General features: G+C 40.8%; 1 protein-coding gene and 1 pseudogene across 3 annotated transcripts in view; one reads left to right on the forward strand and one right to left on the reverse strand.

The window, feature by feature from the left end:
* Positions 1-13,515, reverse strand: part of EPB41L4B (erythrocyte membrane protein band 4.1 like 4B) — a 910,607-nt gene that overhangs the window by 661,328 nt on the left and 235,764 nt on the right. The window lies entirely within an intron of this gene.
* Positions 10,206-12,124, forward strand: LOC141145735 (putative helicase MOV-10 pseudogene; annotated as a pseudogene).

Raw genomic sequence — 13,515 nt, forward strand, 5'->3', positions numbered from 1 at the left:
ACAGGATTAGGAGTCAAGTAGTAACATACGCATATAAAACACACACACCTACATACAGTACATAAAAATAAAAACACACTTGGCCTTTTTAAATCATGCACTAATGTACCTGCAGTTGACTGCTGGGTACTGCACTGTAGGGGGAGGCGAAGAGCTCAGGACTCAGTAAGACACCTCCCTCTTCTTTTGCTTTGCATTGTCCTGATTGAGTTCCGGCTGTGCAATTTACAGTTTGGCAGAGGAGCGGAAGCATGGTCTGATCTGAATACCTTTCTCTACAAGGATGCTGTGGCAACCTGGCCGAGAAATGCTGGGTTATACTGTTGTACCAAGATATTTGACACCAGCAAACAAAGATGCAAGACAGCCTAGTATAGGCCCTTCCATTTCCTGCTTTAGTTTTTTTTAACAAAGCACATTATAAGAACAGAGGGGAGGGACCTGAATCTCTTAGTAAAGGATTTTACAATAAGTCACTTTTTTCCAACATGTAAAAGATTATGCCACTCCATTTATAAACACAATGATCATTTATTTCTGGTAAGAGTCTTCTTTATGTACATGTGTCAAGCTTTAATCACCAGGTGTTTTTACGGGATCTAGAGCCACTAAAAAAAAAAATAATGGTGTGGAGTCTCTCCTAACCCGTGTATTTGGATTCAATCACTGGATCATTTCTGTTATATTTTGGACTGTTTATGGACACACTGATATGGTAAATGGTTTTCATTATGTGGATTACACTTTATAATTACTTTGAAGATCATAATATTCAAATGTGTAAATGTGTTTTTATACGTTAGAACTCATATTACTTAAATCTTATATTACTTATATCTCTTGACATTTTCATATGTAGACATTCCCAATGTTTATGTGTGTTGTGTACATGAATGCGAGCGGGGGGGAGGGGGTGTATTAAATGATTGGGTGTAACTTTATTTTGACATTTTTCACTAAAACGTTTTTTTTATATCACAGGGGATAGAACGTCCGGGGACGCTTTGGGGGTGAGAGAAAAGAAAACAGTTAACTTGTGTGTTCGAGTGTGTGCAAAACCCCCCGGCTGCCACCAGCAAAAGGCTTATGTCAGTGGGAGAGAAAGGGTTAGGGGACAAAGGATGAAGCAATTCTGGTACACTGGGACATCCAAAAGCAGGCAAACTATGGGGTGGGCAACACAGCACACAAAAAAAGCCCTAAGTCTTATGAGAAACAACAGGTTAACACAGGGGCTCCATGGAGCCTACTGAGCTGCCTGAAGAATCTTATGAGTGAAGATCTAATCAGATGAGGCCTCAACATCCACCTGGCAAAACTTGACAAACATGTAAACAGAAGATAAGTTGGTCCTGCAAATCTGAAAAACAGATGCTTGATGCTGGAAAGCCCACAAAGCCCTAATTTATCTAGTTGAGTGTGCCTTGAGGGGAAAAGGCAGAATTCTCATCAAGGTGCTCCTGGAATACATCATTCTATGACTAAACATGTAGGGTGGAGCGATGTGCTGACGTCATTGCTTTCTTTGGTTACCTGAAGTGCGGGTTGCTTGTGTATGCAGGCCTGCGAAATTCATTTTAAGGCTTTTTATCACTACTTTGATGTAAGTGCAACCTGACTTAAAGAATATTGTTTTTACACTATGTGGAGCATTTTTGTATTTCTGGGGTCATATTGCATGGAGACATTACCTGGATGACCGCTACTGTGGGTTCTGAGGGGATCCTATAGGAGCGGCATTGAAAGGCCCTGGCTGGTTGATTAGCGGGTCCCATAGAGCTGGTAACCGGACAATTTTACTACACACTGGTAGTGGTGTTCCAGTCAAGATTCCACACTTGGTGATGGACACTGGCTACAGTTTTGATATCCCGGTCACATTTGAGGAGGACTTTGTTTAATTTGATTTATTCTTTTTTTATCTACAATATTTTTCAGCATATACTTTATGGTCTAACATTTATTGGATCTAAACTTTTTTTCACTTGGGACTTCATTTATCTGCTATATATTTTTGCATCAAATAAGTGCACTTTATTCACATATTATGTTTATATCTGTTTTATGTATAGCGCAACTCTTTAACCAGTTCCGGACCACCCCATGTACATATACTGCAGCAGGGCGGCCCGGCTGCGCAAAGTCACGTACAGGTACATGACTCATGCCCGTGGATTGGGGGAGCGTGTGCGCACCCACGCCATCACTGCGTCGATCGGATTTGGTTCAAAACCAATCACTCAACAGGTCCAGGCCAATGATTTATGGTCTGGACCTTTATAACCCACAAGCCATAAAGTTGGTCTCAAATAGTCTTCAGGCCAACCAGCGCTTTCCAATCATATACTATAATACTATACACGTTAGGTGTATTTTTACCCAGTAAAAATAATCCAGTTAAAGAGCTTAGGCGATGGGGGCCTATTGATAAAGACAGAATGATGAAACGGGGTCTAGGCGTGACCACATGGCTTGCTGCACTGGTCCACTGTTCCGTTCTCCTCCCGGGAATCACCGCAGACAATTAGATCTTCACGAGTGGTGAATGGGTATCGAGATACAGTACACAGTGCGATGTGGCTATACGGAATGCCTTCTTTTTTTTTATAAGTTTCCCATGGAACTGCTTATGGTCATAGAGTATGAATAGATAAAGGAGCAAATGTCCCCCAGAGAAATAATAGGAATTTTCAGGCAACAAGAAAAAAGGGGATCTAAGTAAACATAAAAAAGTAAAATTTTATTGTTGTATAGGAGAAAATATAAAATTATTTAGGTGCAGACACCACCGAAAATATAGTAAGTTAAAAACAACAAGTATACAAAAACTGTATCGTTAATGCTTGGTAGACATTCAGCCGACGCGTTTCAGGACACCTGGGGTCCCTTCATCAGGGGCGTTCAAAATGAGGCAGAGTTACCATAGAAAGAATTTGATTAGATGAACTTGATAGTGTGTACACTCCAAATAACATGACGGCTGCTGCCGTACGGTCATTGGATAATAGATTAAAAGGCTGTATAATAATATGAAGATCACTGCTTGGCTATGTAGAACCAAGGAGTCTGCATGGTTAACTGCAGGTTGGTTTGAAGCAGACAATGATACTATTATAAACTGTCTTGCAGTTAACCAAGTGCAGAGCGATCCGCAGCATCAACAGCATGTCTGTATGGATGCAAGTGAAACATTTCACCTGTGAGTCGCACTAGTTACCTATAAATGTACAATTGTGCTCATAAGTTTACACACCCTGGCAGAAGTTATGATTTCTTGATCATTTTTCAGAGAATATAAATAACACAAAAACATTTTTCACTCATGGTTAGGGTTTGGCTGAAGCAATTATCAATCAACTGTGTTTACTCTTTGAATCATAATGGCAACAGAAACTACCCAAATGACCCCTCTCAAAAGTTTACATACCCTGGTGATTTTGGCCTGATAACATGCACACAAGTTGACACAAAGGAGTTTGAATGGCTATTAAAAAGGTAACCATCCTCGTCTGTGATCTGTTTGCTTGTAATTAGTGTGTGTGTATATAAAAGGTCAATGAGTTTCTGGACTCCTGACAGACCCTTGCATCTTTCATCCAGTGCTGCACTGACATTTCTGGATTCTGAGTCATGGAGAAAGCAAAATAATTGTCAAAGAATCTGTGGGAAAAGGTAGTTGAACTGTATAAAACAGGAAAGAGATATCAAAAGATATCCAAGGAATTGAGAATGCCAAATCGGCAGTGTTCAAACTCTAATCAAGAAGTGGAAAATGAGGGGTTATGTTAAAACCAAGCCACGGTTAGGTAGACCAACTAAAATTTCAGCCACAACCGCCAGGAAAATTGTTCGTAATGCAAAGAAAAACCCACAAATAACTTCAGGTGAAATACAGAACTCTGAAAACATGTGGTGTGGCTGTTTCAAGATGCACAATAAGGAGGCACTTGAAGAAAGATGGGCTGCATGGTTGAGTCGCCAGAAGAAAGCCATTACTACGCAAATGCCACAAAGTATCCCGCTTACAATACGCCAAACAGCACACAGACAAGCCTCAAACCTTCTGGCACAAAGTCATTTGGAGTGATGGGACCAAAATTGAGCTTTTTGGCCAAAATCATAAACGCTACATTTGGACAGGAGTCAACAAAGCCTATGATGAAAGGTACACCATTCCTACTGTCAAACACGGAGGTGGATTGCTGATGTTTTGGGGATGTGTGAGCTACAAAGGCACAGGAAATTTGGTCAAAATTGATGGCAAGATGAATGCAGTATGTTATCACAAAATACTGGAGGAACATTTGCATTCACCAGCCAGGAAGCTGCACATGGGATGTACTTGGACATTCCAACATGACAATGATTCAAAACACAAGGGCAAGTCGACCTGTCATTGGCTGCAGCAGAATAAAGTGAAGTTCTGGAGTGGCCATCTCAGTCTCCTGACCTCGATATCATTGAGCCACTCTGGGGAGATCTCAAACGTGCAGTTCATGCAAGACAGCCCAATAATTTACAGGAATTGGAGGCTTTTTGCCAAGAGGAATGGACAGCTTTACCATCGAAGATAAAGAGCCTCATCCACAATTACCACAAAAAACTTCAAGCTGTCATTGATGTTAAAGGGGCAATACACGGTATTAAGAACTAGGGTATGTAAACTTTTGATCAGGATCATTTGGGTAGTTTCTGTTGTGATTGTGATTTAAAAAGAGTAAACACAGTTGATTGAAAATAAATGGCTTCAGCCAAACACTAACCATGAGTGAAAGAAAAGTTTGTGTCATCATTCATAGCCTCTGAAAAATTGCCAAGAAATCATAAATTCTGCCAAGGTATGTAAACTTATGAGCACAACTGTATTGGCCAAAATGTCAAACCAAAGGTACACTAGTGAAGAGGCCTACAGGATGCTGAGCATGACAGATGTGAGCGGGGAGTCCTCACTGGGTGATTCAGGCTCAGTATTTGAACCTGTAGCGAGCGGCAACCTGATAGATAACTCTGATGACGGAGTAGTGTCCCTGCTAAGGTCAGGCGTACCTGACTCTGTTCTACTGTTGCTGAGGTGCAACAACCGCATGATACTTGAATGCGACAGAATGTCAATACTAGTGCCGCTCAACCTTCTGGTGAACTAACAAGCACCAGCAGCCTAGTACACCCTGGTCATAGATAAACCAGCACTGCAGTATCACTTGGTGAAGTGGCGAGTCCCCTAAGTGTAGCACAAGCTGTTGCGGTGGCTAGCACAAGTAGTGCCCCGCAGCCACCAAGAGTTCAAAGACAGGCCTGTAGAGCCCACGGTGCCCTTCCTGATGCGCTTGGAAATCCTGATCGGCAGCCCACAGATTCTGCAGCGCCCATACTTCCCCCATGCACTGGCCAACCCGGAATTTAGGTGTAAACAGCAGATTTAACACCCCTTGAATTTTTTGAGCTGTTTTTCACGGAAGATCTGTATGGATCTATTGCAGATCAATTTATCACCCAAAACCCAAATTCCCCCCTTGCTAGACAATTTGGCTGGAAACCTGTAATGGTTCCTGAATTTAGGACCTTTCTGGGCCTATCCCTCAACATGGGGATTACTAAAAAGAGTGAGTTGCAGTCATATTAGTCCAATGACCCAATTCACCATATGCCTGTGTTTTCTGCTGTCATGGCCAGGTTCAAGCAGATATTGCGGTTCATGCATTTCAATGACAATGAACTCCGTCGTCCTCGGGGTGACCCTAAAGATGATCGCCTCCATAAAATTCAGCCCCTGGTAAACCACTTCAACGGAAAATGTGCAGCCTTGTTTATCCCTGATCAAGATGTCTGCATTGATGAGTGCCCGATTAAATTTTCTGGTTGTCTTGTTTTCAAACAGTATCTTCCCAGCAAGCATGCCAGGTATGGGGTCAAGATGTACAAGCTTTGTGACAGGGCCACAGGCTATACATTGAGTTTTCTGGTTTACGAGGGAAAAGATAGTACCTTGGAGCCCCCAACTGCTCAGACTACATAGGGAGCAGCGGCCAGATTGTTTGGGACTTGGTGTCACCCTTATTCGGAAAGAGGTACCATTTATACGTGGACACATTTTATTCAAGTGTGCCACTTTTTAGACAACTCTTTCAATCAGGAATTGGCACGTGTGGCACCGTGCGATCTAATCCTCAGGGCTTCCCCCAATGGTTTGTAAATGCCCAACTTAGTCAGGGGGAGAGAGCCTGCCTGAGGTCCAATTAATTACTTGTAGTGAGATGGAAAGACAAACCAAGCATTTTTGTTCTGTCTTCTATTCAGATCGGGCAGTCCAAATTCCTACGGAAAAGTTCATTGCAGCCCTTCTGTATCCAGCAGGTGCTGTGGCCCAAATTCACAACCCAGATGCAGTGAGGCGGCTGCATGAGAGGCATTTTCCAGATGCCTTTCCTGGTACCCCTACCCAATGAGCACTCCAAAAAGATGCAGTGTCTATAACAAGTGCAGATACAGGCGCGACACCCGCTATTTTTGTCCCTCCTGTCCTGGCGAACCTGGTCTCTGCATCGGGGACTGTTTCCGTCGCTACCACACACTAGTGGCGTATTAGAGTAGGGTACAGCACGGCACAGTCCTAGGGCACACTCTCACACAGGGTCTCAAAAGATGTTAGATGGCCATCACATTTTCAGAGACCCTAAGCTGGAACGTTCAAAGTTATAATAAAAGTGTAAAAAACAAAAAACAAAAACAAAAATAGTTGTCGCTTTATTGTTCTGCTCAGTTTTACTGTATTTTATGCTATACTGTAATGTTTTGTTACTGTGTGTTATCGTGTTTGCTTTACAGGTATGTCATTCTACTGTATATTTTACTGTGATTTATGGTTAACCTTTGTTTGCTTTGCAGGTATGCCATTCAGCTGCAGCACGGATTTATTTAGACAGCAATAGGGTTTTCTCTCACGATATGTAAATCCATGACTCCAGCGCTGTAGAAGGTATTTTTTTTTTGTGGTAAAAAGGAGCATACATGCCAAAGCATAGGGGCAGGGGTGGACATTAGGGGCGGAATGCTCCTATGCTACAGCATATATTTTTTTGCTCTTTTTTGGCACAGGTTGCAATAAAAAAAAGTTGTTTTATTGCGTTAATGTTTTATTGATACTGTGATTTATTGTTACCATTGTTTGCTTTGCAGGTACGCCATTCAGCTGCAGCACTGATTTATTTATTTTGACAACAGGGTTTGCTCTCACGTTACATAAATCCGTGACTCCAGCGCTGTAGGAGGTGATTTTACCACCACAGTTCAAAAAAGAGCATATATACTGAAGCATAGGAGGAGGGGTGGACATAGGGGTGAGTCGTCCCTATGCTTTGGCATATATTTTTATTTACCTTTCTTGGCAGAGATTTCTTCAATTTATTGTTACCATTGTTTGCTTTGCAGGTACGCCATTCAGCTGCAGCACCGATTTATTTTGACAGCAACAGGGTTTGCTCTCAGGATAAGTAAATCCGTGACTCCAGAGCTGTATGAGGCGATTTCACCACCACAGTTATAAAAAGAGTAGGGGTGGACATAGGGGCGTATCGCCCCTATGCTTCGGCACATATTTTTATTTACTTTTCTTGGCAGAGATTTCTTCAATTTATTACGTATCGATCAATGTGAATGGAGGAATCGGTTAGGTTCTCCTTTTCATTTAACCCACAAGCTGCATGAAAAATAAAAAATAAAAAGAACATTACAATATATGCGCAACAAGGACCAGCGACATACTGGTATGTTGCTGGACTTTGAGTGGTTATACCGGAATGAGTTTGGGTATCTTGGTATTGTTTTTTTCATGTAAAAGCAATCCTTAGCTACTAAACTGCTTTTACAAGCAGTGGGAGGGAACGTTCCCATCTGCCGCCATCTTTCATGGTTTTCTCTGGCTCTCCTGTCCCACCGGGGAACCCGAGAATGCAGTCCCGCCAGCAGACCAGAAAGGCTCCAATCATCTCTATAGCCTAAGAAACCGGAAGCTACGAGCATTTCATGACTTTGATTGCTCCGGATATAAACAGCGTCATTGGGGAAATTCGGAAAGCATCTTATCACATCGATCTTGGTGTGGTCAGATACTTTATGGGCAGAGGAGAGATCTAGAGTCTAACAGACCCCAATTTAAAAAAAAAAAAAAAAAAAAAAAAAAAAAAGTGGGACTACCTGTCACTACCTATTGCTATCAACGGATATTTACATTCCCAGTGATAACAATACAAATGATAACAAAAATAAAAAATGAAAGGGACAGCGTAAAAAAAAAATAAAGCAAAATAAGTAAAAAAAAATAAAAATAAAATTAAAGCACCCCTGTCCCCCCATGCTCGTGTGCAAAGGCAAACGCATGCATCGGTTTTGTGTCGTATGTAAACAGCAATTGCACGTGAGGTATCACCATGAACATAGGATCGAGGGCAGTAATTCTAGCAGTAGACCTCCACTGTAAATCTAAAGTGGTAACCTGTAAAGGCTTTTAAAAATGTATGTAGTTTGTCGCTGCTGCATGGTTGTGTGTAATTTTAAAGCATGTCATGTTTGGTAAGTACTCTGTACTCTAAGTACTCAGCATAAGATCATCTTTTTATATTTTACCAAACATGTGGGCAACATAGTGTGTATTTGTGCATTAAAATTAAAAAAAGATTTTTTTTTTCGCAAAAAGCATTGCGTTCAAAACATCATTTTGCAAATACTGTCAAAAAAAAAAAATCTGTAGGGCCTCTGCTTTAAAAAAATAGATATATATATAATGTTTGTGGGTTCAAAGTAATTTTCTAGCAAAAAATAAATAATTTTCTCATGTAAACAAAAAGTGTCAGAAAGGGCTTTGTCTTCAAGTGGTTAGAAGAGTGGGTGATGTGTGGCATAAGCGTCTAATGTTGGGCATAAAATGCCAGGACAGTTCAAACCCCCAAATAACCCCTTTTTGGAAAGTAGACATCCCAAGCTATATGCTGATAGGCTTGTTAAGTCCATGGAATATTTTATATTTTGCTACAAGTTTCGGGAAAATTACAAATTTATTTATTTTTTTTTTTTTTTTACACAAAGTTGTCACTAAATTATATATTGCTCACACATGGCATGGGTATATGTGACATTACACCCCAAAATACATTCTGCTGCTTCTCTCGGGATACCACATGTGTGAGACTTTTTGGGAGCCTAGCCAAGTACAGGACCCTGAAAACCAATCACTTCCTTCATGCTTTCTAAGGGCGTAAATTGTTGATTTTACTCCTCACTACCTATCAGTTTCAGAGATCCTAGACACCCCAAGCTATTTTTATTTATTTATTTTTACACAAAGTTGTCACTTAAATTATATATTGCTCAAAAATGCCATGGGTAAATGTGAAATTACACTCCAAAATACATTTTGCTGCTTCTCCTGAGTATGGAAATACCACGTGGATGATTTTTGGCAGTCTAGCCGTGTACAGGACCCTGGAAACCAATCATCACTGTGATGATGTGACGGTTGTCACTTTGGGAGGAGGGCTTGTGGAACACAGCTTACCTTAGAGAGCTCTGGAAACTTCTTGTCCAACTCCTCTGGCTCCTCCAATGGGTAAGTCACCCTGTGTCTATTAGGGGCACAGTGTGACCGAGAACCCCAGTTGGGTCTGCACTAACCAGACTCACTGTACAACCACACCAGACTCAGCATTTAGTATTACCCCTGTTATCCTAGGTCTTATATGTGTGGTTTGTGTTGAAAGAATGAAAAGGGCGCCAGTATGCACTGGGAGTTTGCTAAACTTGTATGTGCTGCTCTTTGATTTAAGGAGCAGCAGTGGATAAACACTGCATCATGGAGACAGTAAGGCATGCCATTGCAGCAAAACCAGACAGCTGAGGCACGTTTATAACTTGTCAAAACCCGGCGATGGCTCTATACTGATTGTCTTTGCTACGTGGCAAAAAAATTATGGCATGTCCCATTCAGCAGGTGATGCTGCATGCCATTGCACTCTATAGAAGTGAATGAGACTGCGCGCCAACCATGTTTTTTCAGGCATAATAATTTAACAAAATTTTCATCAACAATCTATGGACTTGAAATGATTGGGAAAGCTGTGAAAAATGGTAACAAAATTCAGCTGTAAAAGGTTGCTAGGCTAAATTCATCGCTGACAGATCAGTGGATAGAAATTCACAGAGGCAATTAACCTATGTTTATTCCCCCTGCTCAGGGTGGGAAGAGCTATTCCAAACCAAAAGCATGTAAAATTATTCAGTGGCTGAAGAGTAACAGACTAGCATTCATCTGTGGGAAAAATGGCATTCAGATTACATCAGAGCATGACATCACTGATGTTCGAATAAGGTTTCCTCTACCACTAAATGAGGAAAAGACATTTCCTGTTTCTATTAAGAACACGTCTAATGAGTTAGTGATGTTTGTCCAGTACAAATGTTTACGTAGGATTGGGATCTTTTTTTCACGATGAGCACAGTGTGTATGCTTCTAAAACTTTACTGCTGAGTCCAGGAGCTGTATAGGACGTTCAGGTTCGCTCCCCAACTGCTTTCTCTAGATATTTTCCTGTAACCCTTGTGTTTGAATTCTAGAAAGGAAATGGTGAAACTAGAGCTGGTTTTCTTATTGGAAGGTTTATATCTGCTGTGTCTACCAGTAAATTAGCAGAGGATCTGGCTCCAACAACAAGATATGTTCCTTATCAAAGAAATCTTAAGAAAGTAGAGAGGATAGAGGTAGATGGCATACCACCATCTACCACCAAATTGGAAAGGGAAGTTCCTCTTGGAGACTTCCTTCTATCTTTATGCCTGAAGCACAGCATAAGAGCAGGAATGTTCTCAAAAGAAAAAATTAAAACAAATTCCACACCAGCATATGCACAACAAAAGGAACCTTCTTTATGCTTCAGCAATTACAGTGAGAAGTTCCACATGCTACTGCACCTTGAGGAAATACACATGGAGATGGACTTACATCAGCGAGCTTCCCATCTGGCCATTTCACTCATGTGTTTATTGATGAGTCTGGCCATGCAGTAGAGCCAGAGAGTGTGACAGCTGTAGCAGGTGTTTTGGATTTAATGGCGAGGACAGCTCGTACTTGCTGGTGATCCTAAACAGTTTGGACCAGTATGAAGGTCCCCAACTGCAACTGAAAATGGATTGGGCATGTCTTTGCTTGAAAGACTAATGACCCATAATCCTTTGTATGGAAAAGTTACTGGGGCTTATAACCCTGAGTTTGTTACCAAGCTTCTATTGAACTACAGATCTCATCCTGATATCCTAATGATTCCAAATGAACTGTTCTATGACAACGAGCTACAGTCCATTCTGCATTCATACTGCAATTGGAAAAAGCTGCCAAAAGAGGGATTTCCAATCATTTTCCATGGAGTGCTGGGTAAAGATGAACGAGAAGGAAATATTCCATCCTTCTTCAATGTGGCTGAGATTGTAGTGTTCATGTCTTATCTCAAAGCTCTGCTAGAGACACAGATGAAGAAAGGAATAGCAAAAATCTCAGCCAAAGATATTGGTATAATTTCTCCTTACAGGACACAGGTGGAAAAGATTCGGAAAGTGGTAAACAAGGAACTTAAATCTGTTCCCGACATTAAAGACCTAAAGGTTGGATCTGTGGAGGAGTTTCAAGGTCAGGAACGTAAGGGGATTCTCATTGCCACGGTACGAAGCACTAGGGATTATGTCAAGTTTGATGAAGAATTCAGTCTTGGATTTCTGACAAATCCAAAGAGGTTTAATGTGGCCATAACTAGAGCAAAAGGTCCTCTTAATTCTGGTAGGAAACCCAATCATACTTTCCAAAGAACCTTACTGGGCAAGGTTTTTGAAATTCCGTTCTGAGAAGGGTGGCAGCACTGGCGTCCAAAATGATATCCTTGATGATATTAACGAATTGGAGTTTGCAGAGATTTTTAAACACCTTACTGTCAATGAGCCACCAGCTGGGGAAAAAATTGGTGAAAGTGCCGTGCAGCAGCAGGCAGAGCCAGCCTGGACATTTGAACACTAACCTTTCACTTGCATTTTACTCAGTACCTGCAGAGGACACCCTGACCTTTTATTACTGATACATGGTTATGACATTTTTTTTATGGTAGATTAATTTTTTTTGTGCACTAAGGTGAATGGGTTTAAACCCAAACAGAAAACAAAAAATTGACCTGTTTTTAACAAACTTTCCTTTTTGCACAAAAGAACACTTTTTGCTTTGATAAACATTTTTACCCAAGTTTGATCCACAATTCTAACTCCCCCATGGAAGGGTTCTCCTTTGTGCAGCTCCCTGGATTTATATGAGAGGCTTAGATTTCACTCACAGCACCAACTGCTGGTGACTACATTCAGATATAATGGTGCCTTTTACTCACCATATATCTGAGGGGTCTATAGTCCACTTTATAATGTAAACTATAAAAAGGGGACCATTTTTCTTACAGCATGGTAGACAGAGGTAGGCATCCCTCCTTTTTGCCACACTTGGTTTTTACTGAAACTGTTACTGTTATTTGGCCCTTCACACAATAACATTTGTATACTGAGGATAATCCCCAGCTAGGGGTGTGTGTGTGTATGTGTGTCAGCACTCTCTACATTGCATCTCTTGCAGAGCAGTGGGACCATTGTTTCTTCTTATAAGCCAGCATTGTTTTTTTTTTTTTGGGTATTAAATGTAAAACTGATTAAAAAATGGAATGCCCATAAAATCATGTACATTCATTTTTCTTTTAAAATACTGCAGTTTTTTGTTATACCTTTTTGATATAATTATGACTTGTCATCACAGCCATGGAAGAGCATAAACAATACTTTAAATGAGATACGCAAAGTAAAGAGTCCTTTCTTAAGCCACTAATGTATAAATACATGATCCTTGAAGCTCTTCTCTGAAGAATGATGGAGAATTTGGTAAAAGAAAACCTGTTTACATGAATCCCCCGTTAAAACCCAAAGCTGCAAATTTTCTTGATCTATACCATGTCTTAGCTGACATTATTACACTAGGCCTGAGCCTGTAACAAAAAGAAGAACCTGCTCCAGGTGTCTACTTCCTAATGATCTCTCCCCTCTCCAGGCGTGGGAGCAGCTCAGTATGCAACCATATGCAAAAATTGAACAAAAAGGTCCGGATGGCCACACTCCAATGAAAACAATTTCTTTATAGTTATAATAAATCCATGCAGCAAGGATAAAACCACTGACACGTTTCACACCGTTACAGCAGGTGCTTAGAATAAGCACCTGCTGTAATGGTGTGAAACACGTCAGTGGTTTTATCCTTGCTGCATGGATTTATTATAACAATAAAGAAATAGTTTTCATTGGAGTGTGGCCACCCGGACCTTTTTGTTCAATTTTTGCTAGGCCTGAGCAGGGTAATCTTTTTATATTTTTGTAATTTATCTACAGTCACATAATTAAAAGTTTAGCACTTAATGGTGGGTAATTTTAAAAGGTATGGCAGGGAAAGAAAGG

The sequence above is a fragment of the Aquarana catesbeiana genome, linkage group LG05, assembly GCF_042186555.1.
Source record: "Aquarana catesbeiana isolate 2022-GZ linkage group LG05, ASM4218655v1, whole genome shotgun sequence".
Lineage (NCBI taxonomy): Eukaryota > Metazoa > Chordata > Amphibia > Anura > Ranidae > Aquarana > Aquarana catesbeiana.